The 26,641-nt window shown below is 48.3% G+C and overlaps 1 protein-coding gene across 1 annotated transcript in view; it reads right to left on the reverse strand.

Annotated features, from left to right (window-relative positions):
• Positions 1–26,641, reverse strand: part of PAMR1 (peptidase domain containing associated with muscle regeneration 1) — a 160,680-nt gene that overhangs the window by 133,262 nt on the left and 777 nt on the right. The window contains 1 exon segment of the mRNA XM_058688638.1: positions 25,496–25,589. The gene's annotated coding sequence lies outside the window, so the exon portion shown is untranslated.

Genomic DNA, 26,641 nt, shown 5'->3' on the forward strand with positions numbered 1-26,641 from the left:
TCTTCATCCATAGAAGGATGCCTCTGGCTATTACTATTAGTACTTCCTCCCTTGTCAACTTGCAATATTTTAGCACTGATATTAACAGGTGATAGGGAGGTAGTGTGGCAAAGGAGAATGGACACTGGACCCAATTCAACGAATCAGTGGTGTAATCTTGGGCAAATCACTTTACTGGTCTGGGCCTCTCCTAGGTTACAGTAGAAGATTCCTAAGGGTCTTCCTAATTTCAAAATCCACAAAAGGTACCATAACATCTCACACAACAATTTTAGGTGGCAATCTCCCTTTTTCTGGGAGATTCCAGAATCTTGCTGGAAATCTTGTTTCTTGCTGGAAATCTTGTTTCTTTCCCTGTAGTCCTTCTGCCATTTTGGAACTGGAGGGGGAGAGAAAGGCCAGATGAAAGGGAGAAAGAATGATAAAGAGACAGTTCCAGCCAGACACAAGGGGAGAGTAGAGGGTACTTCCAGTAGAGGGGGGAGCTGCACAGAGGGGTGAACAGAGATGGATAGGCAAGTGAGACCTGGAGCCCTGACCCCCTCACCCCATCCAGGTCTAAAGCTCCAAGCTGGGGTGGGTGTGAGTGCTCACTGGGACACCAAGGCGGGTCTGGAGAAATCTAGGCAGGTGATAGCCGGTGCTCTGCTTCCGCAAGTACCACCGGGTCAGTCACAAGCCTGGAAGGGGAACTTGCATTTCCAAAGAGTTCTGTGCACATCAAAGGTGGGTACCACGTGGCAGCGTGGACAGAGGTGGCTGCCTGTATAGACAGGGACCGGGACAGCCCCACCCCCAATCCCTCTTCAAGTGTCTCCTGGCTTTGACAGAGCACAGAAAAGATCTGGAGAGTTCTCAGGAGCCTGTGAAAGGGGTGGTAGAGGTAGCTAAGAGTTAAGATGTGAAGAGCCTGCCTGCAAAGATTCGCTAAGACACACGGTGGAGAAAGCTGCAACTTTCAGGGAGGTCTGACCAGGTCTGGGGCCCTGAAGGAAGATAATGAGCAAGTCTCAGAGAACCAGCAAAGCGAGCAAACTCCCAGGGAGTTTTGTTTGTGGGTTTTCCCTAACTCTTTTTTAAAATATTTTTTAATGTTTATTTATTTTTGAGAGAGAGAGAGGGGCACAGTAGCAGACGTATTAAATGCATTTCATTTAACTCTTACAATAGGTACAGCACAAGCAGGGGAGGGGCAGAGAGAGAGGGAGACACAGAATCCGAAGCAGGCCACAGGCTCTGAGCTGTCAGCACAGAGCCCGACGCGGGGCTTGAACTCACGGGCTGTGAGATCGTGACCTGAGCCAAAGTCGGACACTTAACCGACTGAGCCACCCAGGTGTCCCAGTTTTCCCTTACTTCTATAGGGCTTCGGAGTAGGAGATCGATCATTAAAATAAAGGACGTGAAAAAAAATAAAAAATAAAGGACGTTTATTTCTGGTTTTGTACATCTGAGCTGTAGTGCATAAAGTCTGGCCGCCCTACAGCTGCAACAGAGAATCCAGAGGGGGGAGGTCTTTCTTGCCTCCATGTCTTGGAAGGAGACATATCCACCTCCCCACTCACCTTGTACCACCCCAAGGGGAGAGAGAGAGAAACAAGGAACAGTCCCAAGGACGCCAGTCACCGTAGCATGTGATTCCTTGTCCCTAAGGAGCCATTGTTAGGATAACACGGTAGTCAGAAACATGAGGGCGATATTTAGAAAGATGGTCTGAATCTCTCCTCTGTCAACTACAGCAGGTTGCAGAAAGATCTGAGAGAGTCACCAGGAAACTAGTTTGTGGGGGAAGGAGCTTAGCCTGGACATGGTCTTTCCCAGCTGTTGAGAGACCGGCTCAGGGGTTCGACCGGGAGAGCGTGCCCTTGCTATTTCTGTCAGCACACTTACCTGTTACGCTAGGGCACTCCAAGAGCTGTTCGAGGTAGGGTTTTCGGAAAGGAAAGGAGGAAGACTGGAGAGTTGCCAGTGGGAACTAAAAGTGGGTGCACACAGCTCCGGAGCAGCCTGGGGGGCTGACTGTCCCAGTGAGCTCAGCTCCGCTCATTCCGTTGTCAGTATATCCTACACCAACCTCTCATCCCTTCAGCCCTGTCCTACTGGCCCGTGGCTTTTCAGACCAGACCCACGGGTTCCTGGAGAGTTCTCTGAAAGTGGTATGTTAGTTCCTACACTGTCTCTGGCTACGTAGTCGCTAAAAAGGCAATCGTTAAAACCCAACTGCCTTTTTCAACCACATCTCTACCACCCTAGCTGTTTCCATCTTCACTCGCTGCTGCACAGATCCATGGCATGGCTTGAATCATGGCTCCTGCCATCAGGTCCGCAAATCTGGTTTTGATGTGTCTGTCACCATTGTGCACCTGCAGTGTGCTGGGCACAGGAGCAGACATTGTAGATGCATTTCATTTAACTCTTACAATAGGTACGTGCATTGCGTATGATGAGCCCCATCTGACAGGAGAAATACAGGTGGAGGAGGGAAAAATTACCTCCCCAAGGTTTCAAAGTGAGTAATTTGCAAATCCATGAGTGAAAAACCCAGGTCTATCTTTAAGCAGAGCACGGGCACCACTATGGCGCACCGCTTCCTTGTGTCTGCTGCAACCACAAAGCCGAAGCCGCCTGTGGCCACACACCAATGCCTCTCCACCCTGCTGCTGCTGCTGCTGCTGTTGCTACGGAACGAGAGCCTCCGTACAGCTCTGATTTATCACTGTCGTTGTTGTGGGAAGAAAATGATTTCTGGATTAAGTGCTAACTGGAAAAACCTCACCTACCCCTGGAGACCCTTCATTTCCTGTGTCCCGTTATCAGTTGCATCAACAATAGTGAAAATGTGTCCGTGTCTGTGTCTGTGTATGTTCAACATACCCGCCTTCGGGTCGTCCAAGAAAAAGATGAACTAGATGTCTGAATGTTTATATGCGGGTGCATATTACACTCCACTGCTGTCTCCGGAGACTTGTCCAAATATCAGCTATCACGCAAAAAATGACTTAACCAGACTCTAAGTGCAAAACCAGCAAATGCTTTCCAGGATTCTATCAGTATTTCTTAAACATCCAAATTGTTGGACACTTTATAGCAGCTCCATAAGGATGGTGAAAGCCTTTTGTCTTGTGTGTCCTACTCCCTCATGTATATTGGTAGTTTGAACCTTTTCTTTCAGAACAGTGCCCTGGTTTTGTCCCTACTCAGCATTCCCCTGCTTGTCACTGGTTCTTTCTCAATTTCCTTCAGGTAGTTACTGCTAAAGTCCTGAGGCGTTAATTGATCATGGCTTTCTCCCCCCCAAGTTCTGAAGAAATTGAGAAAAGTACAAAGGAGTCAGAAGGAGATCCTAACAATAGGTGTATGGCTGGCTACCCAGACTGGTGCATGGGGACTGACCTTGAGGCCTGAATGAGTTTTCTACACCTTCCTCTCTGAATCACACTTAACCATCTCTTCGCAGTCACAGAAGCTGGACAACGGTAGGCCTCTCCCCTCAAGGGCAGAGCTGGCCCCAGTAGGCTCACCACATGAAAAGGCCGGAACAGAAGAATGTATGCCAGCTTCAGGCCATCGAGCCTGAGAAAGGCAGCCATAGAGAGTGTGGAAGGTTGAAAAATATGGCTACAAATTCCTCCCACCCCTGAACGCATGTGCCCTTGCAATATGGGGTCACTCCGGCTCCCATCAAGAAACAGACTTTATTTCTTGACTCTTCTTTTGAATCTAGGCTGCCCTTATGACTTGTTTTGGCCAATGGAAAGTAGTGCAATGCCATTATGCAATTTCTGAGCCAGGACCAAAAAAGACCTCTGCATTCTCCCTCCTGGAACCCAGCTGCCAAGTGGGGAAGCCTAAGCTAGCTTTTGCCCAGGATGAAAACCAGCGTACCCCAGCTGGAAGCTTGGGTAACTGGTGAACGTGTGAATGACATCCGTCAGGAGCAGCCAACACCCAATCAACGTGCCAACTGACCATAGCACATGAGTGAACCCAATGATACCACAGAGAACAGAGAATAACAATTTTAAGTCAGTCCAGCAAATAAACTTATAGTGAAAAAAGAGCAAGCTCATTAATTCCTAATTCAGCCTCACCAATCAGATAAGTCTCTCTGGTAGAAGAGTAGTGTGGCTCTAATATGGATTTGTCTGGAAACATGATGGGTGGCGTAATATTCCCACCACAAGTGACGAATCCTGCTCTTATGGTGTGCGCTGTAGCCCTCCACAAACACAGTGCGGGTACCCTTTATTTGTTTATTTTTTAAATGTTTATTTATATTGAAGAGGGCACCTGTTGGGATGAGCACTGGGTGTTGTATGGAAACCAATCTGACAATAAATTTCATATTTTAAAAAATGTTTGTTTATTTTTGAGAGAGAGGGAGGGAGAGAGAGAGAGAGAGAGAGAGAGAGAGAGAGAGCACAAGCAGGGCAGGGGCAGAGAGAGGGAGACACAGAATCTGAGCAGGCTCCAGGCTCTGAGCTATCAGCACAGAGCCTGACGCGGGGCTCGAACTTGTGAACCTCAAGATCATGACCTGAGCCAAAATGGGAAGCTTAACCGACTGAGCCACGCAGGTGCCCCATGAGGGTACTCTTTAAACACTGACCTTTACTCAAGGAGCTAACGAACAGTAGTGTATTTGTTTCCTATTGATGCTGTAACAAATTAGCACAAACTTGGCGGCTTAAAATGGAACAGATTTATGAGCCTACAGTTCTACAGGTCAGCAGTCTGAAGTGGGTCTCACTTGGCTAAAATCAAGGTACCAACAGCACTGCATTCCTTCCAGATACTCAAGGGGGGAAGGTTCCTTGTGTTTTCCAGCTGCTAGAGGCTGCCCTCTTCTCTTGGCTTATGACCCCCTTGCACCTTTAAAGCCAACAGTGGCTTGTTGAGTGTTTCTCACTGACTGACCCTTCAACCTCCCTATACCACACTTCAGGACACTTCTGATACATGGAGCCCACCAGGATAACCCAGGATGTTCTCCCTGTTTTACAATCGTGTGAGCAGCAACCTTAATTCCATCCATAGCCTTGATTTCCCTTTGCTGTGTAACAAGCATATTCACCTGGGACACCCCTATGGAGCAGGGCAGGGGGATGGCATTATTCCATCACACAAATAACAAGCACGGAAGAGCATTGTGCTTATCAGTAAGGATTAACATTCAGTTCTCTGCTTACACCTCTCCTAACAGTTTCAAAATACTCTAAAAGTAGAGTAATAAGAAGTCATATTTTTATGACATCTTTGGGGTTGATCATGTAGGACAGAAATGGAACCTTGTTGAAAACAAAATACATTTTATCTCTTGCTGCACTCTAATAGTCCTGTGAAGGCCAAGTTGACAAATGGCCCAGCTTCCCTCTCAATCACGTTGCCAATAACAACATTGGAATGTTGCTTGGGGACTTCAGGCTGGACCCTGTCAACAAGACAGGCCTCACTGAGTAAGAGGCAATCTGTCTCGGTCTGTCAGATGCTACAAGGTTTCTGATGGCAATGACTGGGAGAGCGCTCCACTCCCCCTGTCTCTGATGGTCTAGGAATGGTGGGAGAGAAGGAACACAGCAGGCTTCCCTGCCAGAAGCCAAAGAAGAAGATGGATACATTAAAGAGCACAGAACTTTTCTGCCTTCTTGGCCACTTCCATCTTGTCACTGAATGCCACAGGGATGATTACAAATGGGACATTTGTACCAGGGAGGTGCACAGACTCCTCTCATCCACAGAATGGTACAAGATACCATTTATCTCTACGAATGTGACGAGCATTCATTCACCCAGACCCCATAAATAAAGCAAATCAGAGTGGGAAGTACCATGAAAAACCTTTACAGGAATACATGCAAAGAGAGAATATGGTTCAGTCATGCTCTTTTGAGTGTTGAGTGTGTGTGTGTGTGTGTGTGTGTGTGTGTGTGTGTGTGTAGGACAGTTGAGGGCAGACTCACAAGAGACCGGCAGCAGACCTGAGAAAAGGAGTCTCAACATATCAGTCAGGATAATCTGACAATGGACTATGCAAAAGAAGTTGATGCGAAGGAAGGGTGCCAGAAACCCTGTCCTGTTTAGGGTTTGGGGTTTGGAGTCAGAGCAGAGAGTGTGAGACCCAGCTCCACTCCACCCTTGCCAGACATGAGTGAAGACCTTGGGCAAGCTATTTAACTTGGTTTTCTCTTCTATAAAGTGAGGATAACAATCAATACTCACTTCATAGCATCCTGTGGCAGACTGTTACATTTGCATGCTCCCGATGAATCCCCTCACCCTTGTGCCCTTGTGTGTCCCCCTCCCCCACTGATGCTAGACTTCGCTATGGGATTTGCTTTGACTGATGGGACATTGTCAAAGGGACACCTACAGAAGCTGATAAGAGTTTGCACACTGGGTTTGCCCTCTTGGAACACTGCCACCACCATCTAAGAAATCTAGGGTATCTTGCTGGCAAGGCCACAGGAGAAGAACCAAGCTACCCCCACTGGCAGCCCCAGCTAATCACCAGACACATTGTGACCACCAGAGAGTCACCTTCCGGGACCCTTTTACCCCAGTTGAGCCACATGGGCAGATGACTGTAGTGCCACAAGTGACCCCAGGCAAAACCAAAGAGTAACTGCCCAGCCCAAATTGCAGAACACCCATCCCATGTGTAGAGATGATCCTTTGTACCTTGCACTATTCCGTGGATGACATGAGTCCACATGCCTACCCGGTACACATGCCCTCTTTTAAAAATTGTTTAACGTTTATTTATTTGAGAGAGAGAGAGAGAGAGAGAGAGAGAGAGAGAGAGAGAGGCAGAGAGAGAGGGAGACACAGAATCTGAAGCAGGCTCCAGACTCTGAGACATCAGCACAGAGCCCAACGCAGGCTCGAACTCACCGACCTCGAGACCGTGACCTGAGCTGAAGTTGGATGTTTCACTGAGTTATGCAGGTGCCCCCACATGCCCTCTTTTTAATCACTCCTTCAGCATTCAGTTCTAAGAAGCAGATGAATAAACTGGCAGAAGAGTTCTGTGGACGGATCTTTCATCCACCCATCTCTTTCTCTGGCTTCTGGCAAGGAAGCCTGCTGCATTACTGTGTTCACTGCAGAATAAACAGTTGTTTTAAGCCACCAAGTCTGGGGATGGCTTACCCTAGAGCAATAGTTAACTGATACAGGCTCCTCCTGGGATTAAATCAGATGACACAAAGTGCCCGGCACAGCTCCTGGCACAGAAGGTGCTCTGGGTCTGGCAATGGTCACCTAGGGTCAAGTTCAGGCCTACTCAATCCCACCTTTTATCTGTTACCCAGCCCCCCTGCAACCACCTTACTCCTTTCTCTATATCCCCTCGGAAAAAGTAAAATAAAATCAACTCATGAAAAATCACGTTTGAATTTTGTTTTCCTTTTTTTTTTGTTTTTTTGTATTTTATAAAATTATTTTCCTGTACTAAGGCAGAACAACGAAAAACCAGGTGGTGCTAAGAATCTTAAAATAAAACCAGGAGTCCCTTGTCCTAGACTCCTGTGCCCAGCACAACCTGTCTTCATTTCAGGAGGCCCGTATTCCATGCATACCAAAATCAGGCAAATACTGTACATAGCATAAGTGAATACCATGACACCATGAACATAGATGCAAAAATCTTTAGCAAAATATTAGCAGATTGAATCCAGCATTATACAAATATACATATATATACAAATATACATATATATACATATATATATATGTATATATATATAAAACACATCATAAGCAAGTGGGTTTCATCCCAGGAAGGAAAGCTTAGTTCAATACTCAACATTCAGTTCACGTAGTTCACCATGTCAGAACCAAGAGCACGCCCCCCCCCCCCAATGCCTGTACACAATTCTCCATCTCTGAATCTGCTTCTGAGAATTCAACTTGAGAAATATATGCTGAGTACCGCTGGCTTAAGCAAGGACGTGGTGGGATGTGACCTATGTTTAGAAGGAGTTCTGGCAACGTGTATCAATATGGGGAAGACATTAAGGGCCAGACCAGTCAGGAGGCCGGTGCAGCACAGGGACGGCGAGAGACCTGCCGAAGAGCAGGGGCGGGGAGGATGCGGAGGGGGAGGTAGACAGGAGGCTGAGTGGGAGGTGGAGCTGACGAGATTCGGAGACTAACCGAATGGGGACAGAGGTGGGAGGGAAAGGAGGAACTCAGGCGATTTTTGAGCCTGGACAACTGTGAATGGTGATGTTCACCCCAAGATAGAAAATCTAACAGAGAAAGCACGTTTGTGGGGGGAGATCGCCCTGTGAAGTATGTTTGCCAGCTCTGCCTGACCTCTCTGAACCTCTGACTCTTCTTCTGACGGTGATTTATCCCCAGGGCACACACCTGGTGTGGAGCCCAAGGTCCTCCATCATCTGGCCCCTGCTCCTCCCTCCCTCCTCCTCCCTTCTCCCTCCTCCCCTGTACCCAACCACACTGAGCCTCTTTCTGATCCCAAACCTGGCTGATGTGTGTCCGTCTCAGGGCCTCTGCCCTCAGAAAGCTGCCCTCCCCGGTCTTCACCTGACCACCTCTTTCTCTTCACTGAGGCTTCTCTCCCTTGTCACTGGCCATTGAGGCCTTCTCTGACCTTCCTAGCTCAGACAGCCCCTCCCACCAGGCAGTCAACCCACCTTACTGTACCTGATTCACCTTCTGGACGGCACGGAGACACGCCTTAAATTATCTTATTTGTTCTTCCTGGTATTGTCTGCTGCTCCTGGAAGGGGCCCCTCGAACACAGGAAACCAGCTTTGTTCACCACTGTTCTCACAGCAGCGCAACACTCCCTGGCACATAACTGGCCCTCAAGAAACACAGACTGACTGACGGACCAGCAGATGGCAGAACAGGCGCTCAAACCAACTGCCACGCGGATGCTGGACCTTCAGGGCCAAACCAGGAAGTCCCAGGCAAAGCGGGGGAGCCGGTCATCTGAACTCAAACCCAGACCTGCTAACTCTCTGTCCTGTCAGCGCTTCTTCCTCTGACGTGCCCATGTGATTCCAAAACACGGCATGAGACCTCATGCTTCACATCAGTGCCTGACACAAAGGAAGCCGACAACAAATAATGTGTTGAGTAAGTGAATGAATGAATGAATGAATGAATGAAAAAAAGAGAAGGGGAGAGGAGGGGAGGGGAGGGGAGAGGGAGGGAAGGGAAGGGAAGGGAAGGGAAGGGAAGGGAAGGGAAGGGAAGAAGGAAGGGAAGGAGGAAGGGAAGGAGGAAGGGAAGGAGGAAGGGAAGGAGGAAGGGAAGGAGGAAGGGATGGAGGGAGGGAGGAAGAGAGAAAGAAAGAAAGAGGAAAAGAGAAAGAGAAAGAAAGAAAAAAAGAGAGAGGGGGGAGGGAGGAAGGAAGAAAGGAAGGAGGGAAGGAAGGAAGGAAGGAAGGAAGGAATGGCTTGGCTCCTTTAAGCAGAAGACAAACAGAATCACCCCATATTAGCTCCTTGGTTCGAACCACACACCCTGACCGCTCAGCAACATCCCATGCAGGGTCAACCCGTGCATCTCAGCATCCTACACTGTGAGCTAGAATAAGGTCCCCAGGCAGTCAGCTGCTCATGTCTTATGCTCTCTCCACTGGCGGGCTGCTGGGTCTCAGTGGTAAACCAAAGGCCCGCATTGATGGAGCTCGGACGGGCTCACAAAGCAGGGCAGGGGAAAACCCAAACAGGTAATCTACATGAGTGGCTCAGATACATGGGATATTTTTTTCTCTTTGGGGATTTCTTTTCCATCTCATTCGCATCTGAGGACAAAGCCTGCGGTCCTGCACGCAGGGATGGGAAAGGGAGAGAGGCACAAAGACAGGTCGGGATGGCCTCCTCTTGCCTTGGCCCCAGTGAGGCACTGCAAGAATGGGGAAAGGCCGGGGTGCATCCAAAGCCGGGACAATCCGGAACCTGACTGGGGAGCCATCAGGGGTGGCAGTAAAACAGACAGCTCCAGTGATCAGGTTCTGAGCCAAGAGGCAAGGGACAGCATCTTCCTGTGTGAGACACAGGACACACACTCAAGGCCTCGGAGTCTTTACGAGAGACTATGAGCGTTAGAGCCCAAATCACCCGAGTCTGAATCCCAGGTCTGCCAGTTAACACACGTGTGACCTTAGGCAGACTGTTTAACCCCTCTAGGCCTCAGTTTCCTCATCTGTAAGCTGGGATTTCTGTGACGACTGCAGATCCTGGGTCTAAAGCACTTGGCACGTAACGGGCATTTGTAAAGGGTGGCTGTCGTTATGGTCATTACGGTGCAGGTTTGCATCCAAAGAAAGCTTCTCGGGCTAAGGATGATGGGTGGTTCTGTCCCTGAAGGACAAACGATTATTAACCCGGCCATGCTTTATAAGCGGGCGTTGGCATCCTCACGGCGAGGTGGGAGTAATGAAGCCGGTGGCTTGGGATGCTCTCAACACACACGGACAGAGCCCTCCCCCGCCCTCCCCTACGAATTCCTGACTTCCACTTCGGTTTAATAGACTTGGATTTAACAAGATAGCTATTATACTTTAAATACACACCGGCTGGCCAGAAACGCAGTGTTTACTGCGAATGAGGAACGAGAGAGGCCACCCCTGCTACATCTCTGGTGTATCTCAAGCACAGCTTTGAATAATTAATTTGCCATTTTGATAATACACAATGACCGGCCTATTAAGCCAAGAATCCTGCATTTATTAAATGCTAACTTAGTGGCAAGCAAACAAAACCTGAGTCAATAGTTGCCTTGCGAGTTATTAAAAGCTCCTCTCCCCGAGGATTTGTGTGGGAGGCACCCCACGTGGTCGGGCTGAGGGAGCGAGGAGGACAGCCAGTGGGGAAGCGGGAGCACACAGGAGGCTATTCAGAGCCTCACCCTCCCTGCTCAGGTGGGAGGGCACTACCATGGCAGGCTGAGGTCAATGCCAAAGAAACCGCCTGAATTTCCCACCAACGGTGAACCACCCCTGGAGCCGCCAGCAGGAACATCTGCTTTTTGTTTGGGCTTTCTGGAAGCTATTTATCGCCTAAAGATGGGGCTTAGAGGCGGGAAAGGTATGTAGAACGTGGTGGGGATCCCAATATTAGGACCTCTCTCACCACAAGCCACGGAGAATTGAAGAATACAGTCCTGTGTTGTAGCTGACTCGCCAACACAGATGTTAACAGTATGGGTTTGGAAGAGGAAACCATGAGGACGCCATTGATTGCACGTAAAAGCAACACCAACTCCAAACAGTTTAGACGGTGAGGAATTTAATTTCCACCCAATAGGAAGTTCAGAAAGGCACAAGTTTCTCAGTTGGGATCAGACTCGGCTGCATATAAAACACAAATAGCAATAGCTTATACCAGACAGAGGTTTAGATTTCTCTCAAATAAAAGAAGCCCGGAGATAAACAGTCAAAAGCTGCTCTGGGTTATTGCGTGACTCATCCCACCATCAAGCACCCAGATCCCATCTTGGCTCTGCCATCTTGGCCTTGTCCTCAGACCACTTCTGGGGTGCCTGGGTGGCTCAGTCAGTTAAGCACCTGAGTCGTGGTTTCGGCTCAAGTCACGATCTCACGGTTTGTGAGTTCCAGCCCCGCACTGGGCTCCACGCTGATGGTGTAGGGCCCGCTTGGGATTCTCTCTCTCTCTCCGTTTCTCTCAGCCCCTCCACTGCTCATTCTCTCTCTCTCTCAAAATAAATAAATAAGCTCAAAATAAAAAAATTAAAAATAAGACCACTGCTACCAGTGATTGGGCATGGCCTTCGCACCTAGCATTCCAAGTGTTCTACGTAAATGAACTCATTCAGTGCCACAGATCTGCTCTGGGTCAGTGGCCCTCCACCTGCTGTGTGGTGACACTGCTCCATGCTGCCACGGGGTCCACTCACCAGTTGCCCGCTCAGGCCATCAGACCCTTTGAAAGAGGCATCTCCCTGGCTGGCTCACTCCCTCGGAGCTAGGCAAATCCCTGGAGGCCCCTTGTCTAGCACCCATGACCTTGGTTCTCTGTGCCCAGTTCTCCCAGCACCTCGTAATCATTCTCCTCCACGGCCCCTCACCATAGCCTCAGGGGTGCTGCTCTAGAGAGGACTCTGAGCTCCTGAGCAGAGCTCACACTCACTGTCCTGCTTCTCAATTTGGAAAATCCACCACCTACCTTGGCCATTTTCCTCTTTCACCACCATCCACCCCAAATACGGACCACTCCTGCTCCATCATCCCAAACTAGAACTTGACAGCTCCCTCATAGCCCTTCTAACCCTCCCCCATGGTGTAATGGGCCCTATGGGTGGGAGAAAAGTGGGCTGACAGTTTATATAAGGGTGGGTTGACACCCATATAACTGTGGTTGACTCCAGAAACCTAAGCCAGTCAGCATTCTCTAGCCAAAGAGACTCAGTCCCGAATGGACACATGACCCACTTGGAGCCAATGAGAATTGAAGGGAGATTTTTCAAGGAACTTCTAGGGGAAAAACATTATCTTCTTTAGATACTGTGGAGGTAAGGGCTGGAACTGCCACATCCATTTTGCCACCATGAGGAAGCCAGGCTGCTGTTGTATAAAGAGCAGAATACCAAACTTGAAAGACTGGACCAGCAGTTTGAGGACATTGGTGAGGCCTCAAATCAAACCAACTCAGAAGATCTTCTAGTTACTCGTGCCTTCAATCAAACTTCTTTATTGCCTAAGCCATTCAGAGGAGGGTTTCTCACAGTTAGAACATAAAAAGACCTAAGGGACCCAGTGAGTCGTCTGGAAATGGTCCAGCTCTTAGAAAGGCCTTAACCCTCCCTGGTTGGGGGAAGAATAGCTGACGTCAGGAGAAAAGTATGAGAAACACCCCCATTACTTAGGACCTAATTAGGCTTTTAAAGGAGTTCAGCCTAAATCTGAAAGCAAAGGGTGTTCTGGGAAGGAATTCATTTTTCCATCCACTCACTCATCACCAATGTCTAGGTTCCATCCTCGTGCAAATAGTAGCACCTTGCAAGCTTTAAGCCCATTTGTGTGATACCCCCGTGTATTAGTCAGTGTTCTCCAACAAAAGTAGGATCTATACAGACACACAGAGAGGAGACTTGTAGGAAGTGGCTCACACAGTTATGGAGGCCAAGAGGTCCCGTGACCTGCCATCTCCAAGCTAGGGAACCAGGAAAGCCAGTGGTGTAATTCAGCCCAAGTCCAAAGGCCTGAGAATCGGGGGGCCAATCGTTTAAGTCCTAGTTCAAGTCCAAAGGCCCAAGACCCAGAGACACCAAACCCGAGGGCAGGAGACAACGGATGTCCCAGTTCAAGCAAAAGGAAGTTCACCCACCCACGCTGGTGAGGGGGATCTTCTTTACTCAGTCCATAGATTCAAATGCTCATCTTTTCTAGAAACACCCTCACAGACACACCCAAAACTGAGGCTTCACCAGCTATCTGGGCACCGCTTAGCCCATTCAAACTGCCATCTAAAATGAATTATCACACCCCAGCTCCTGGCTCTTAATGACACACAAGCCCCTCCCCACCTCCTTTCCATCCCCGCTGGCTACCAGCCAAGCTCAGACCCTTCCTGTCTTCATTCCAGGCCCATCATTCCAGGCAGCTTCTTAATGGTCACCCATCTAATCTGCCTTTTGACAACCTAGTGTCGTGAAGTATGAATCATTCGCTCTAAGGCATCCCCTTCCTTGGTCATTCCAGTCTGTTCAAAAATGCATGCCGAGTGTAATGAATAGAAGCACACCAGGAATACATAAAAACATTTTTAAAAGAAAAAGAAGAAAGTTCTTTCTCTTCCAATTTCCTTTCCCCAAGGTTCCCACTGGTAACAGGTCTATGTCGTCCTGGACTCTTTCCTAGGTATACATATATTTCATACTTTTTTTTTTTTTCCCAACCAAGCACAGTATAGCGTTACTAACATGCCTATGCTGCAAGACGGACTGCCCTGAAATCGCAGAAAAAAAACCATCCCTACATGATTCCTTGGGGCCACATTCACTCAAAATAATAGAAATTTCAACTCGACGGCCCTGCTGGGGGAGTATCCTGAAGCCCACAGCTCCCATTTTCGTCGTTGTTGTATTTCTGTTGCTTCATTCTCTGCTGGTTTAATTAGTGCACGGTAGCGTCTGAAGCCACGTCGTTTCTATTCCAGTTCCGGCCAGAGGCAGTTAGCACAAAATACACAATATTTTTAATTCCAATAAAACTATTCAGCCTGATGGCCCTGTTCCAGCAACTTTAGAGGTGAGAACACTCAGCATCTGAAGCTGCAGATGAGGAACAAAGTTTTCCAACAGGGGCCGTAGAAAGAGGGCTCTTCAGGGGCGCCTGGGTGGCTCAGTCGGTTAAGCGTCCGACTTCGGCTCAGGTCATAATCTCACAGTTTGTGAGTTCGAGCCCCGCATTGGGCTCTCTCCTGTCAACACAGAGCCCACTTCAGATCCAATGTCCTCCTCTCTCTCTGCCCCTTCCCCGCTCAAAAATAAACAAACACTAGGCAAAGAAAGAAAGAAAGAAAGAAAGAAAGAAAGAAAGAGAGAGAGAGAGAGAGAGAGAGAGAGAGAGGGAGGGAGGGAGGGAGGGAGGGAGGGAGGGAGGAAGGAAGAAAGGCTCTTCAGAGGGCTCTCACAGTTGGATAGCATTTCCTGGAAGTTCATGGAGCCTTGGTCTCCCAAACATCCCCCAAAAGAATAGCCTCGAAGGCTTGGCTTAAAATCACATTATCACAGGGGCTCCTGGGTGGCTCAGTCAGTTGAGCGTCTGACTTCGGCTCAGGTCACGATCTCACTGTTCACGAGTTCAAGCCCTACGTTGGGCTCTGTGCTGACACCTCAGAGCCTGGAGCCTGCTTCACATTCTGTGTCCCCTTCTCTCTCTGCCCCTCCTCTGCTTATGCTCTATCTCTCTCTCTCAAAAATAAACATTAAAAAAAATTTTTTAAATTATATTATTATAGGGCTGGCTGGCTTGGGGAGAAGATATTGCATAAGAAATCCCTGTTTGTTATAGTTAAGGCTGAGACTGCTCCCTGTTCTGTGGCTCGTCCCGGAGCAGCCAGTGACGGGTGGCAGAGCTGCTGGGTCCTGGGTCCTTCTGAGCTGGCTTTCCTACATGGGGAAGGCGTTAGGTCTCAGTGGTCTGGAGACACAGTGGCCCAGGTTCCACTCTGGCTTTTCCGTTTAAGAGCTGTGCCAACTTGAGGGATCTACTGAAGCTCTCAGGCCCCTGGTTTCCTTGTTTATAAACAGGGGTTATAAAACCCACTGGCAAGGGCTTGTGAGGGTATGGGGGTTGCCTGGCACACAGCCAGATGCAGTGAATGCTACCTGTTAACAGTCTATCCATCCTTTGTAGAGATGAGGCTTCTGCCTTCAAATAAGTAGTTTCTGATGATCTCCCCCAACAACACCCATCCCTAGGAAAAAAAAAAAAAAGTCACAAGGAACGGGTGGGTGGCCAGGGAGAGGATTTACTGACACTGGGAAGGACGCTTCCGGGGCTAACGGGAGAGGAGGCAGCCAAGCCAGGCCTCTGTGGTGCTGGCGTTGCCAGGAGGCATTGCAAGGACACAAAGCATTCCTCCAGCCCCTCCTGGACTGGCCGTGCTTCCTGCTTCTCACTTTTTCCTAAACCTCTCAGGCCCTGGCTGGCCTCCTCTTTCCTGGGAAACACAGATGGTCAGCACAGAAAATGCGGGCCGGATCTGAGCTTGCCTTATGCAAGACTGGGTACATCATCCTGCCCTAGGGCAATGAAATATTCTCTTTCTCTCTCTCTCTCTCTCTCTCTCTCTCTCATACACACCCACCCACCGAATATATCCTGCATGCATTCAAGTTCTTCATGTTCCCTGCCTCCCCATCACCATAGAGTAACAGCTAGTGACAGAACAATCACAGATGTCAGATGTCCTATTACTTCCATTTACCTTAATAAGGAAGGTCTCAAACTCCTTTCCTAATCTGAGAGGCATCACTAAACAAATTTATGGAAATTCTGGATCTGCTAACTGGGGGAGTCAAAGCAGACACGCACGGTTATTGTTGTGTGGGTGTGTCTGCCATCGCAATGAACATCGCCAGACCCAAGGCAGGCGTGTCACCTGTGACGTGTCGCTAGGCACATGAATGACGAGTCACGGCAGACTGCTGCTTGGTTCTGATTTTCATTGGCTCCTTATCAAAGATGCGTACAATACACCCTGTCGAGACTGCTGAACTCTACTTACTTTATTGTTAGAGTCTTCCCATTCCTATCTAAAAAGTACCGCAAACGGGGCGCCTGGGTGGCGCAGTCGGTTAAGCGTCCAGCTTCAGCCAGGTCACGATCTCACGGTCCGTGAGTTCGAGCCCCGCGTCAGGCTCTGGGCTGATGGCTCAGAGCCTGGAGCCTGTTTCCGATTCTGTGTCTCCCTCTCTCTCTGTCCCTCCCCCGTTCATGCTCTGTCTCTCTCTGTCCCAAAAATAAATAAACGTTGAAAAAAAAAAATTTTTTTTAAATAAATAAATAAAAAAAAATAAAAAGTACCGCAAGGTGATAACGTGCCCCAAATCAAGCAACACAGAAGTGTCACGTGCATGATGGTCCAGCTAGGAAGCGCTCGCCTATATACCACCTGCCCTGTCACGTGGTGGTAAAAGCTGGCTGAGCAGATGATGCAGAAACTTTTGTCCTAAACTGGACCAATCGGATTCCCTGTCCCCGGAATGTAAAAGCTTGAGTGGAAGGTGATGGGGGGTGGGGCGAAGCTGTCTTACACCTGTTCCCCTGACAGGAGGCCCTCCTGCTTACCTAGCTAGGGCTCCTGAGTTCTGGTGTTTTCCAACACCCAATTTCCAGTTCTTCCATGGGTGAACTCTTCCAATGTCCTTCCACCAAATCCCATTTTCGCTCCTTGACTTAGTCAGCTTCTTTCGCTTGTCACCCAAGCCAATTCAAATGTAGCAGGTACAAATTTTACAATCACCCAAAGACAGAAGTACCAAAATGTCCCATTCTTTATTATTTTCTGTGTGATCCTAACTTTTTACTCGACCCTCCACACACACCCATTAATATTTACACAGCATGCTTTCCCCAAACACTCTAGGACATTGAAAGTAAAAATGTATACAACAAAAAGTCGAAGCGCCTCCCCCCACCCCCCCCCACACACACATACACACACCCCTTCTCCAGGAGTAATATTACTGACAGCTTATAAGTATCCTCTCAGACACAACTCTATGCAGCTGGGCATGTGCTTTGTGATACTGACTGACTGCCTATGATGTGCAACGTGCCAGAAACTCCATCGGGACCTTTCACGTACTCCATTTTACCTACTCCCATAATCTCATGTAATTCTCCCAGACCTCCCAAAAAGCAAGCAAGCACTCATGTCCCATCTTACATATGAGAAAACCAAGGCAGGAGGACTTCTTTGTGGTCCAGCTCCCTTGCTGATCTTAAGGGGCACTCAGAGCTGCCAGACTAATGATCCCCTCCGTGGGAAAAGACCTGCTTTAGTCTGTTGGCTTGGTTTTGCCCTGTGTGAGCAAGGGTATCCTACACAGGAGCAGAGAACAAAGAGAAATATTTTTGTTTCTTACTATTTCTTCCTTGCCAACTTTGGGTTGTTTTATGATCCCCCCATCCCCACCCCCCAAAAAGTCACTTAGAAAATAATCCAATGATTGGTGATTTCTCCCACTTCCTCCCTCTGACTCCCTCAGGTTAAAGCTCCTGTTTATGCTCTGGTTATTTAACCAACAGAAAGAGCCAAGCCAAGAAAAAGATTTTACAATAATCCCTCTCTTTTCCCCTAACTCTCTTGATTGTTCTTTCCCTCCTCCTCTCTGTCATAGATGCCAGCAGGAGAAATAGACATCACCACTGATTGGGAGAGGAGTTTTTAAATATTTTAGCTCTTTAGGAATTGTCCCTGGGCTCTTTTTTCCTCCCTCCTTACCGGAGCGAGGAGCTTTAGTGGACATTGTAATATACATGTAACATAAACCTGTAACCATGTGGAAAACCAGAATAGTGACAGAGGCTGCAGGTGTGAACACAACTGAGCAAAGAGGGAATGCTATGGGAAAGCTCTGAGGCGGAAGTCAGGTGAAGTGTGTTCAAGTTCCAGGTCACCAGGAACTAGCTGCTCACCTTGTGCTCATCACACAACGCAATGAAGCTCAGCTTCCTCCTTCAGCACATCGAACAGTCACTCACACCTGCCCCCTCCTGCTCCCTAGCAGGATGGTATAAAAATCCAACAGACTGGCACGGGAGAGTACTCAGCAAGACTGCAAAGGGTTATATAAATATATCACCGTCATTAACCCTCAGCCCTCTCCCGCTATTCCTTAGGCCCGTATTGTCCCTAAAATGCAGCCATTCTTTAAACTCAGGCAGGCAAGAAACGGCCTCTGGGGTTTCTTGCTTCCTTTTTCCCTCAGAAAGGAAAAGGAACCAGAGATGTTCAAAAGCACGTCGCGGTGTATGGTGTGTAACAAACATGACCGGCCCCACAGAGGCCTGCTTATCTCAGAGCTGGCTCTCGGGGAGGGGAGAAATCAGAGGAGAGATTACAGTGGGCACTCTTGTGTGCGATACTCAGGCGATTCCGGCCCTGAGACCAGAATCAGAGCAGTGGCGCCCTCCCCGAGACAGTTAGGTCAGCCCACTTTTTTTCCGGCCATTCTTATCCCACCTGATACAACATTAATCACACGGAACTTTCCAGTCCACACTATATCTCCCGGTAGTAGATGGGCTCAATCATGCAACACAGGAGAGATCTAAGTAAGCACCTGTTTCCGATGCTTGGGGGAAGACAATGTGCCAGTACCGAGGAAGAGACGAGTCCCTAGCAAGAGGTCCCTCTGCTAACTCACCAGGGTGTTTCTCAGCCCCAGGAGGCCACGTGCTATTGCGGTTAACGTATCTTTGCTCTTTCGGCAGACCACAGTTGGAATTCCTCTTGTGTCACTTAGCGGAAGCCTCCTGGGCCAAGTGTTACTTGTCACAACGCTCCAGTTTTCCCATCAGTGAAATGGGGGAATAACAACTCCAGGGCAGGATGGGGTGGGTTTTAAAGATTAAGTGCGTGCAAAGCTCTCAGCACACCGCCTTGCGTGTAGGAAGCCCCCTGTTGGTATCTGTGTCCACCGGTATCCTCTTCCCAGTTTGATCACAAGAAAAACTTTGACAGTTTGTTGGCCTGAGATAGAACGTGAGGTCCTGAGGAGGCCTGAGTGGGAGTAGCCCCGTGTTACGCGGAGTAAGGGGGAAGTCTGCCTGTTTCTCCACCAAGGGCAGAGGAGGAGACAGAGGACGGGGAAGGGAGGCTAGATGGACGCAGGCCTTGCACAGTGAGGAGACACCCTCCCTGCTCAAGTCTGGGAAGCCCCGAAGATCTTCGGTAAAGTCCCTAAACTCATACCTTCGGTCCAAGTGGATTTGGTGGAGGAGGAGTCATGAAGACACCGAATTTGACAGCCACGTTAACTTATGCTGGGGCCACGGTAACAAATAGGAACGCAGGAAGCAGGTGCAGAGGGACAAGCTTGAGGAACAAAGCCCCAGGGACCCTCAGAAATAGAGGGAAAGTCTCTGTACCCTCCCAAACCGTGGAATAGGAATCTGGATAAAGATTAACTGAATTTCAAAAGAGCGGAGGCGGTTCAACCAACAACAAGGCACCACACGACGGCTGCTATCTTCACCGTCGCCATCATCATCATCCCCAGATGTTATTGACCGTCTGCCTATGGGATGCGGAAGACTGGTTTTAGGCGATGCAACCTGGGGCCCAGGAAGCTGGCACACTCATAACCAGGGCTGTGCTACTGAAGACCTTCTAGCCGGCTTCCCCCCATCTCATTGTTGAGACTTGAAGCTATCTCTCCATTCACTCCTCCCCACTAGCGAGTGCCTGTTAGCTACCCCTTGCAGCCCCTATTCAGTCCCACTGGCCATGACCTTCCCGGGTCTGCAGGTCTCTTGCTTTCCCACTTAGGCTGCTCACCAGTTCTGATGACACTGGTCCGCACTGCAGGGAGCCCCCGGTTATGAATTACTTACCTGTTGGCCATCATTTTAATGTAAATGGATTTTAAAAAGCAGCAAAGGAATATATTTTCATTTGGAGTTAAAGCATCCATTTTTTATTTGAGTTTGAGTCTGGTCTAAAAGAGACGGCAGAGGAATGGCTCCAAGGCTAATATAGCTAATGATTATGATGGAGATCCCATGAGCAGCCGATATTTCACTGGCAGCCACCTCTATCCCGGGTGTGCTGCCTGCACCACGTTTTTTTCTTTTTTTTTCCACAGCCCCTTCCATTAACACCCACTGCATATGATGGAACCATTATGGTAATATCTCCACTCGCAGAAGCCTCGATTGGTCTTGACACATTATCAACCTAAGAGCTCAGCCAGTGCACACGAAGCCCTATTTATAATAACCCTTGGCAGGAGCCACCAAAATAAAACCTGGTACTTATGGGCCACCTTTCATCTGAGAAAATCAGAAAGCTTTACAAGCTTAATTAAGCTTCAGCATCTATCTGACTGATGAGATGTGCAGGGCTCCCAAGGAAGCTGAGCGGGGACAGCATTGCTAATTGCGCACCGGATAAAGCTCTGGGTGGCAATGAACAAAGAAATCAACAAAGCTGGGGAGGGCCACCCCCTTTAGTGGGAAATGTTTGTTGAGTGAATGTCTTCAGGGTGCAGGGAAACAGTCCTAGATGGGTGACGAAGGGGCTGTAGAAGATCTCTGACCCGGGGTTTCCCAAACTAGGGAGGGGGCCTGAGAATTGTTTCTTTTATCAAAAGCGGATTAAGCTAATCCCACATACTCAAGTGCTTTTAAGGATGAGGAAATTGAGCTCCTGAAGGATGTGGTAATCTGCCCGTGGGCACATGGCTGCTGAGCTCCCATGTTGTTCCCTCTGCTCGCCTGAATGCCCTTCTCCCCGAAGCCTGACCTGCAAACCCCCACTTACCCTTCCAGACTCAGCTTAACATTTGCCTCCTTGGTGAAGCCTTCCTGGCCTTTCCTGGTAGACAGAATCTGTTGCTCCCTCCTCCGTGTTCCCATATAGCTTATATTTCCATAATTACTAGAGCAATCAATAATATTTACTGAGCAACTTACTAAGTGCTTAATGTGCATTTCATCCGCACAATAATGTTACGAGGCAGGCACAGTTATCATCTCCACTTTTCAGATAAGTTAATGGGCTCAGAGAGGTTAAGTGACCTTCCCAAGATGGCACAGCTAGCAAATGCAAGACTGGACCCGGCTGCAGGGCACATGTGCCTAAAGACTTCACTTCGCTGCCTGCCCAGGAGCACAGTTGTGATGGGAGAGACCTATTCACGTGTTGGCTCCTCTCTGGTTTGTAAGCTCCTCTGTGAGAGATGGTATCATCTAGGAATCACTGGTCTGCAAACAGCAAAAAGCCCCAATTTGGAGAGCGTTCAACCACGCAAGAAGTCCAGAGGAAAGGTGGCTTCAGGGCGGATTAATTTGAGGGCTTGATGACATTACCAAGGACCCAGGCTCCTTCCTTCTGCTCTGCCCGCCTCACTGTGTCCTCTTAGCTCCCTTTGCAGTTATACAGTGACTGTCCTATTCCAGCCCTCACAGCTGGACCTGAACCACGGAGAAAAGGGGCCACACCTTTTCCGTGTCTTTTTGCCATAATATGGATACCTTTTCCGGAAACATCTCTGGGGTCTTCCAGGTCTCACTGGCCAGAATGGCGTCACAAACCTATGCCTACACCTAACGCGGGCAAGGGGATTGAAAACACCATGACTGGCTTAGCCCAACCAGGGCTCAGCTTCTCTTCCAGCCCCCAGGCGCAGGGAGGAGAATGGGGAGCTGCCGGGAAGAAGGACAAAAGAGAAAGCTGAAGAGAACCAACCAAAGCTCCCAACACAGGCGTTAATGAGGAGAGAAAAACAGATGGCCCATCACTTACTGCCCAGTTCTTGGCCTTTGCCACTTGAAGACAAAATTGCAGTTGAACTAAATTATAGCAGAGAAAAAAAAAATCCTGTCCCCAAATGCCCAGCCCGGTATTTTTATCACCACACCCTGTAACTAGAGTATGACGCTATCTGACAGGTTCGTCTCGGCAGCGGCTTTAAAACTTGCTAAATTAATTTGCCAGAGTACTAACCTTTAGATGCTAGTTTCTAACACCAGTGGCTACAGGAATCTTTTTCAAAAGCAGGTCAAAAAGGGAATAAAGAGGTTCATAAAAATGCTATCCTCACCATAAATTACGGGTTTATGTCAATTTTGACTTTCTCTCCAGAAACACGGTGTATTCTTAAAAGCAGGACTCATTCAGGCAGACAGATTAGTTGCAAAGTCTGCTACATTTCCTGACCTCCTTCTAGCTATCCAGCAGGATTTACCTGGAACAAGGTGTGTAAATACCTGCCCCTGGCAGCCAGGTATGTGAGGACAGGATCAGTTAAGCAATTCTTGAGCTCAAGACCCAATAGAGACATACCAAGGAAGGGAAAGTGATCCTCAAGCAGAAAAATACGGTACCCTATGGGACAGAGAATGGGGGAAAGGCAGACCCAAATAAAACCATGGCCCAGAGAGGTTAGAAAGCTGCCCAGGGTCACAGAGCTAATAAACTCACACATAGTCACACAAGTACTAGAAGAATGAACTCAGATAGTCTTTTAAGCATTTTAAATACAGGAGCTAATTTAATCCTCACAATGACCTACAAGGTTTGTTACCGATAAGTAGTGTTAATCATCAGATGTTACATAATTGTTACCATTAGGTATTAGTAACACCAACAATACTCCTACAACCACACTTTACAAATGAGTACACTGAGGCACAGCGAGGTCAAGTAACTTAAGGTTACATGCCCGGGAAGTTTTAAACCCAATTTGGCTTGAGGATTTGGTCTCTTAACCGTTTCACTTAGTAGCAACCCCAGAGAACATTTCAAAGCAAAATGTAATCTGAGTTGAGTCTACTTGGATTTAATGCAATAATTTTTTTTTTTTTTTTTTTTTTGCAAAGGGTTTGTCCTCCATCGTTCTAGAATCTCAGCCCTGCCCTTTACTTACTATATGGCTTCAGGCTAGTCATTGGCTAGGCTTCAGCATTCCCATCTGTAAAAGGGGGACAATCATATTTGCTGGAAAGGTTAAAGCAGATAACACGTGTGCGGGGCTTAGCCCCGTGCCAAGCCCATAATAAGCACTCGGTGTTTGCTGCCAGCTTTGTGGTGATTATTAATATCTCGCTAGCACGTCCTAACAACTGCGTGAGGTAGGTAGGATTTATTACCCTCATTTCTCAGATGTGGAAATCTAAACTCATAGAAGGGAAATAACTGGCCAGAAAGGAAACAGCCAGAATGTGGAAATGCCAGACTTGGGAAGCGTTCCAACTCCAAGCCTCCAGCCCTGCTCCCAACCCTCCACTCCACCCCCACCCTCTTCCCCAGGAGGCACTGTTAAATGAGTCACATCATTCTTCAAACACAACTATGGAAAAAGTTGAAGCAACTGGAAGTCAAGGCTCAGGGAGAAGCTCCGAGGAATATTAAGAAAGTTTTCAAGGTGAAAATAGGTTCATAGGGACAGATGAGCAGCACCTTCCTTTATCCGCAAGCAAGTGTCAGACTGTGCTATCCCACAGTCTGAGCCACAGTGACTTGGCCAGGAGTGGGGGGCCAAGGAGTGTCCTTGGACTGGGAAGTAAAGGCAGGAGGGAGTGTGGTCATCTTACAGGTAAAAACACAGGGGTGTGTTTAAATACTCTCTAAAATCATCAAAGACCATTTTAAAACTGCATTCCATTGGGGGCTTGCGTTTTCGTTTTGGCTTATTCCTTTGGTTTTACGGAACTCTGCATTTCATTGCACTTGTTCGTTTCTGTTAGCGCATCCCATTGTGGTATGAGGTGCGTTCAGTCCTGTAGCTACGGGCAAAGGGCTAGGATAAGGTCAGCCCATCTTCCTAGGGGTAAGAGCTTAGCCAACCTCTTTAAGGCCCAGTTTTCTTCGTCAGTACCAGGAACATGACTGAAAGATTCCGGGATGTGGAGTTGCTGGGTTGGAGGCCAGCTCTCCCTGAAGGAAAGCCACGTGCTTCCTCTTCCTACATTATGTGGAGCCTTCACCAATATTTTTTCCCTTTTAAACTGAATGAAAGTTCTTATTTTGTACCTTTTAGTAGCACACAGATTTTATTAAAAAAATTAAAAAACTGGGGCGCCTGGGTGGCTCAGTCAGTTAAGCGGCCAACTTCGGCTCAGGTCGTGATCTCGCGGTCCGTGAGTTCGAGCCCCGCGTCGGGCTCTGGGCTGACAGCTCAGAGCCTGGAGCCTGTTTCAGATTCTGTGTCTCCCTCTCTCTGACCCTCCCACGTTCATGCTCTGTCTCTCTCTGTCTCAAAAATAAATAAACGTTAAAAAAAAAAAAGTAAAAAAAAAATAAAAATTAAAAAACCAACATGCCACTTGCCGAAACTTAATCTCATTAACATTCCAATGACTTATTCACCAAATCGTATTGAACACCCACTAAGTGCCAGGCACGGTGCCAGGCAGCCCTGAAACAAACAAGAGGGACTCCTTGCCTCATAGTTTACAGTGAACTATCCCTGGCAGTTCTCTATAGTTTTTGTTAACGGCTAAAAAGACAAAGACGCTGACTACTTTTCATTTCCCCATAGCACCTAGGACATGTCACAGACTGTGGTAGCCGCCTAATATTCTCAGAATTTAACTGAAATAATGAATTATCCTGTGAAACATGCATACACAGATGATATTCCACTTGTGCCCACAAGGTGGAGATCTTGCTTACAGTTTACCCAAGCTGAAAGCATCGCGTTTAAAAAAAAAAAAAATTCTCAGAAGTTAAACCAAAAGACAAAAAATCAAATTCAATTTACTGAGCATCTATTTGGTGTAATATATTATATTAGGTGGTAAGAAAAATAAAAGGTTGTCAAGAAACATTAGTCCCTGCCCTTTAGGGAAACAGAAGGTACAGAGCATACACAGAGCAGAAAGTATCTTTTACTGAATTAATATGTTTTGATGCATACATATGGGAGCCACAGTCAGCGCATCATCAGATAAGATCTATAAAAAGGCATGATATAGCTGTGTGGTGTGGAACAGATTCAACAAAGACTCCACACTTCAGCCAATATGGAAACACTTGAGGGCATATAGGGTAAGCACTAGAAGGCTCCAGATACGGTCTGTTGATGCCTCTGTTCAGCCACAAACATGAGGGCGTCTGCCCTGTAACTCTAAACATTCATTCTTTGGAGAATAAAATATAATCAGTGCCAGCTGATGAGCTCATAAAGTCAAAAACCCCCATGTGCACCTGATGGAGGATAAAGAGGGAAAAGAAACATATGCAAGAAAACATGTCAAACCCCCGCTTTCAGGAGGTGGATTCCACCTTCACCCCCACCCCACCCCCATCTTGTGTCTTACCTGTTTTGTTTCTGGGACACGCTCCTGCAGAGAGGGAAGGGGGAAAGTCAATTCTTATCCAAGAGCCTTCCTGGTGGCTTGAACCCAGAGGCGGCTGGAAGACAATGTGGTCTGTTATGTCATTGTTTTGGGTTTTTTCTCTTCCACCCCCTCCCCAATCATTTATTTTTCCCTTAAGCCATTAAACCAGCAAGTCAAATGTAATATCAGGATTCTTTTTCATTCGAATTGAAAGTCACTTTTGGAGACGAAAGTAACTGGCTAAATGACAACGATTTAAAAAAAAAAAAAATGAAGATGCTGGCAACTTGATAAAGTAATGAGCTTCTTGATGAAGGGAAAATCAGGTGGCACGCCGCCAGAAGGCCCAAGTTTGAATTTTAGTTTGTGCACTTGCTAAGTCTAGCATATTGAGCAAGCCTTCTCCCTGTCTCAGTGTCCTCGTGGGCAAAACTGTATCATTTCTTTAGAGAGAGAGAGAGAGAGAGAGAGAGAGAGAGAGAGAGAGAGAGAGAGTGTGTGTGTGTCCCTGGCACCTCTACCTCCTGCACTAGGTCGGATCCTGGGTTACACAATGCTCTCTTAGCAACCTGAACCTCTCCCAGGAACGTCAGCTCCTCGAACACGGGGAGAATCTGTGGGTTTTACTGCCCTGAGACCGACGCTTTGTTGAATCGATGAACGTAAGGCTAGGAGCTGCCCTGGGTGTTCTATTACTTGCACAGCCAGGTTTAATGCCCCCGTGAGTCCCACGGGAAAGACGGAAGCGCCAACGTCAAAGCGCACACGCCTGCAGCGGCCCGCCGCGGTAAGCACAGTCGGAAAGGGGGGTCGGTTCAAAGTTGTTTGCTATACAGACGGTTCCTCTAACCGGGCTGGAGTCACATCCTCCGTGGCTCGGAGAGATTCCCAGGGATTTACATAAAGGCAGGGTGAATCACACCGTCGGAAAGCGAGCAGGCGAAGGGACCCGCCCCAACACTCGCCAGGCGGCGCCCAGAGCGCGGCAGGGGTCAGTCTGAACTTTGCAGGAGGCCGGCGCTGCCCCGGCGCGGGGACCCGGCGACCTCTCCAACCAGGGACCGAGCCGCGGCCCTCCTACCCCGCGCCACTCCAGCTCGGTGCCGCCCCCTCCAACGCCCCCGC

This window comes from Neofelis nebulosa, chromosome 10, assembly GCF_028018385.1.
Source record: "Neofelis nebulosa isolate mNeoNeb1 chromosome 10, mNeoNeb1.pri, whole genome shotgun sequence".
Taxonomy (NCBI): domain Eukaryota; kingdom Metazoa; phylum Chordata; class Mammalia; order Carnivora; family Felidae; genus Neofelis; species Neofelis nebulosa.